The sequence below is a fragment of the Asparagus officinalis genome, chromosome 4 (assembly GCF_001876935.1).
Source record: "Asparagus officinalis chromosome 4, Aspof.V1, whole genome shotgun sequence".
Lineage (NCBI taxonomy): Eukaryota > Viridiplantae > Streptophyta > Magnoliopsida > Asparagales > Asparagaceae > Asparagus > Asparagus officinalis.
The window spans coordinates 8,803,603-8,808,613 of record NC_033797.1 but is presented as its reverse complement, the minus strand read 5'-3'; positions in this window follow the sequence as shown (position 1 = coordinate 8,808,613).

Below are 5,011 nucleotides of genomic sequence, written 5' to 3'. Positions count from 1 at the left end.
TGAGAGTTCCTGTTTCTACATTACCGTGTTATTGCACTCTGGGATTTATTTCTGGATTTATTAGGACTAGGAGTCCCATTTGATAAAGCTTGATGATTTTATATCTCTGTAATGTGAGATACTTGCTGCAGTCTATTACGCTGGCCTTTGGTTCAAGTGCTGGTTCCAGTTCTATTTGTATTTCTTATTTCTTAATAATAGTAGGCTAATAAATGGTATTTGTTTGTTTGAGCCTCTGCTGTTTACCTTTGATCATGTATGTATCCGCGCCCGCAGGCATCTTAGGCCGTCAGTATTGCTCTCTTGCCGGTGTTTGATGCTTATTCTGTTTAACCTGGAGCAGTTTTCGTCTCTGAATCGCTGTCGCTGTCGACTTTTATACTTGTATGTATCTAGATTTGTTTTTGTATCAAATTGTTATTCATTGGTAAGCGGGTAGACGGAAAACTAAATTCATATCGATGGTGAAGAAAGTGATGTGAATTCCACCAATAATCTTAAAATTTGTCGTTACGCACGTATTGTCGTTGCGCACGTATTACATCAATTCTTCTTCTTTACGTGCTTTTCTGCAGAGGTATCAAGTAGAGGTTGCACCTTGCAATAGCTGTGGTTATTGTTCATTGGAAACTTGCAAATATTCGTTGAAGTTTCAGTTTTGTTAGGCTTTTGCAGATCGACTAGGTTGCTGCCGTGGGATTTCTAATAAAATTTCACAACTTTTTGAAGGAATAATGGCGAACGACCACATTTTTTTCGTGAAGAAAGAGTGATAACTCTTAACAACCAATATCCTCCATTCTTCGTTTAATCTTTTCCGTCTACTAATGAGCCCGGGGATTTTCAAATTAATGTGTGCAAGAGTGATTCTGATTTCATAGCGTTTTTTAAATCTAAATTATAAAATTGCTTTGTTACGTGATCTTCATGGAATTCTCCAACAACCCAGTTTAGTTGTTATTTATTTTTCATACATGTTTCTCCTCTCATTCAATGAATTTTTATACTTAATTAGCAACCAGTATGAACTTGTTTAAGTCTTATCTAAGAATCAGTTTGGCAAACTCCTTTTAACGCTTCGTTTGGTGCGTAGGAGTAGGCAGGTTGGAATTCTTCTACTTTATGTGGGAATAAAAAAATTGAAATAAATTCCAAATTTGTCTCATTGCTTATTAATTATTTTAATAAATAACAAACGATATTGTCATTCCCATTTCATTCTCCAATCACACCTAAATATGAGAATGGGTATTTCGTTCCCACGCTTATTCTACTCCGTTCCCCATAACGTTTCATTCTCACCTGATTCAATTCTCACATAACAAACTAGGCGTTAAAACTCAGCCAAGATTGATCTCGACCCAATTTTCAAACAAACCAGTCAAGTTTTACTCAAGGAGAAGTGTGGGCCAAAGCAGAGGCCTTCTAGCCAACACGTTGACCAGTTTTTCGCAAAACGAGGTCCTTCCCAAATCAGAACAAGGAGATTGCCAAACAGGCCCTAACGATCGCGGGTGTGAGGAGGCGGGTTGTGAAAGTTTCAGGTTCAATTAGGGTTTGTGTTTAAGAAAGTAACTGTCCTCAAACTTGCACATCAAAACATCTTTGTCTAAGTTTTAAGAGGTCAATGGACGTAGTCACACAATAGAGCCGTGCCCTGACCTAACTTACGACGATACCGTACTCTAGCGTCGGTTCTTCGTCCTCGGCCGCTTCTCTCTTGTTCCTTCACCCCTGTTCACTTTTTCTTGTTATTATGCAGCCATTGTACCGTGATTAATTGATAAATTAATACTGTTTCAAATATTTTATTGGTGTTGTTTCAAAAGCCAGTAGCTGTAGTTCTATTAAACATAAGAATATTCTATGCAGCTGTTATGGCCTCTTACCTTAATTTTTTTTTTGAAAGTAGGGATATTCTCTCAAGTGCGTGCCGTCTAGCAAATGGTAAATAAATTATTGTCAAATAAACGCCGTTGTCAACTTATTTTCTGTGAAAGAAAATAGAAAAAAGGAATGCTTCGGAACACCGATAATAGGCTTTTTTTTTTAATGCTAAAAAATCAATAAATGGATGAAAACAGAAAAGGGCGTTTTTGACATTTCCCATTTAAGTTTTTATTTTTCTGTTGTTCCTCTTCTTCATCGTTCTCTCCCCCTCCCGTATTTGGAGTTTAATTTTTTAATAATTTAATCTTGCTCTCTACCATGAACCCAACCAGAAAAAGTTTGCTTCAGTAAATATTTTAAATTTCTTTTTAATAAATAATTTTTAAAAGTGAGAAAATTTTACATCATGTTCTGAGAGGACCTTGTTCCTCTGTTGAATCTCGAGCTGCTGTTTCTAGCCATGGCGGATTTGAAACAATCTTCATGAGAGAAGATACAAGAAGATTAGGAAAATAAGAGAACACAATTGAGTTGAGAGGAAGAAAAATGATCTACTTCATTCATAATTTCTTTGTTATTACAACCGCTCCTTTATATCAATCTGATACAACTCATTTTGACAGTTTTGTGTTGTGCACGTGCACAAACAGAAATTACAGATTCAAACAGAATTAACTGTCTAACTGAATCACACATTTTTATTACAAGGTTCTATAATGCAGTTTTTGCAGATTAGCCCTTCTCTCTGGCATTTCTCTTGAGTATCAGTCCTTGGCTTAATTTGTCACCTGTTTCCAATTCTTCCGACATAGCGTCTTCAGCTTCAGCTTCCATCATCAACTTCAGCTCCTGTCCTTCAGCTCCTGACATGTTCCGATCGAAAATCCTTCTTCAATGATGATTATTACAAGCACTTTCCTTTTTATTTTCTTCTTAGAAAAGATTCCGAACACTCTCATAACCCATGAAACCCATTGAGGGAAACCCAATAAAACTCATCGAAGGAGATCCAAGAGGAGAACACAATGCGACAAAAAGGATGCGGTAATTGGGATCGTTCTTGAAAAACTATCAACACACATCCCCAAATAGAGAAAATTATTTATTAAATAGAAAACAATAAAAAAATGAGTTCTGCCATAATTCGTGCAATGATCATTTGGAAAGTGCGAAGCTTTTTTTTCTTATGACATGGTAACGCGGTAAAAATTATAACATGAAATATTAGTTAGTTGGAGAATTCTAATTAATCATAAATTCTTTTTATCTCCTAAATTTTATTTCCTAAACTAACCTTTTTATCTAATTAAAATTATGGTTAATTACAATTTTGGGTGTGGAACACCTCCTAACCGTCAAATCTATCTATCTAGAGATGTGAGTGCTATTTTTTTAGGAATTTATTTATAGATATGCCACCGGTGCTCCAACAAATCTTCATGGAGCACCGAAGCTGCAAACATAAAAAAATATTATTGGCAGAGAATAGATGTTTGGAGAGTGTTGTGGATAGTTTTTTCCTTTTAAAATAGTGTGATTAAAGTTTCTTTGGTTCGACAAATGTTACTATTCATTTCTTAAATCTCTAGTTTTCTAAAGGGTAAATTACACTAGCATTTTGTAGAAACCACCCCGCTAACTTTAAAAACCACACTAAAGCCCTAAATAAATTTTGCAGAAAATCTCCAATATCTTTTAGGTATATTACACTAAATCTAATCCCCAAGAACTTTCAGCGTTTTGTAGAGACTCTGCCAATCACTTTCAAAATTGTACTAAAGCCTAATAATTTTTGCAGAAATCTTCAAATATCTTTTGGGTATATTACGCGAAACCCTCATGAACCTTCAAAATGCCGTCTTTTTTGTTCTAATTTATAGGGGCTATCTGCGGAACGAAAAAAACTTTTTGGGGATTTTCTGTAAAATGCAAAAGTTAGTAGGGGTTTAGTTTGATTTTCAAAGTTATTGGTGTTTTACTGCAAAATGATAAAAGTTCTCGTGAGAGTTTGGGTTTCAGTACCTCATAATTAACCGGAAAAGATGAATGAATCAGTTATCAAAGTAATCGTTTGATTAGACAAGCGTTACAATCCTAACGCCGTTGTGCAATATTCTGATCACTTTGATCAACTAATATTAAAATGCCAGTTTATGATCTTCCCCTAATTTAATAAGTTTTGAACTATTTGAACCTTTTTTAAAGACTCCCAGCTGTTGTTCAACACTTGTGCTATTTTTGTAGATAGAACATAGGTTCGAACAAATTTTAAATTTTGTTGTGGTTTTCAAACTAATAACATTGAGATTGCAACTACGTACCTAAATCTTACATAGCAGTTCCTGCTTGCTGTTGGGATCAAAACAAAGTATCTTCTGACAGTTAACATCCACACAGGGCCTTTGTGTCAATGTACAAACTTTGAGGGGAGAATTTCAACACGACACAGAACAGTATGGTTAGGTTTTATTACTGTTTAAGTTTAAGACATTATTTTGAGATTGTTTCATAAAATAAAAAAAAATAAGGGGCTATTTAGGAGCTCACAATTGTAGTCGAAACGTAATACCGTCACTTGCGTGCAATTGAATCATTGTAAATGTTATTGCTTGCACTAATTTAGGGTATATTTTAAAATTCCACTTTAAATAAAACAAAAATTGAAAAAACAAAAATTGATATAAAAGTTCTTAGAAGTTAGAAACGAGAAGGGTAGTTGAAAGATTTTGAATTTTTTTTATTAGTATAGCAATGTTCATGATCTTCCCTAACCATTAAGTTTTTAGAAATCGGTTTTTCTATAGAGTGCCCATGAGCACTCTATAAGAGATGAGAGAAATACAGGGAAATGAATAGCTCATGCCCCCCCTGATTTGCATTTATTTCTGTGCATAATTCATTTCTCTCTATCTCTCTCCTCTCTTATAGAATACCCATGAGCACTCTATAGAAAAACAGTTTAGAAATATATAAATCAAACTATTCATATAACAATAAAAGAAATTGCTGGAGTTCCTTTTTCTTCTTTTTTTGCCGTGATGAATGCGTAGGCATTAATCACGTTCAAACATTCCAACAAAACACAATTTTACAAAAATGCCCATCCCATAAAAATCCACCC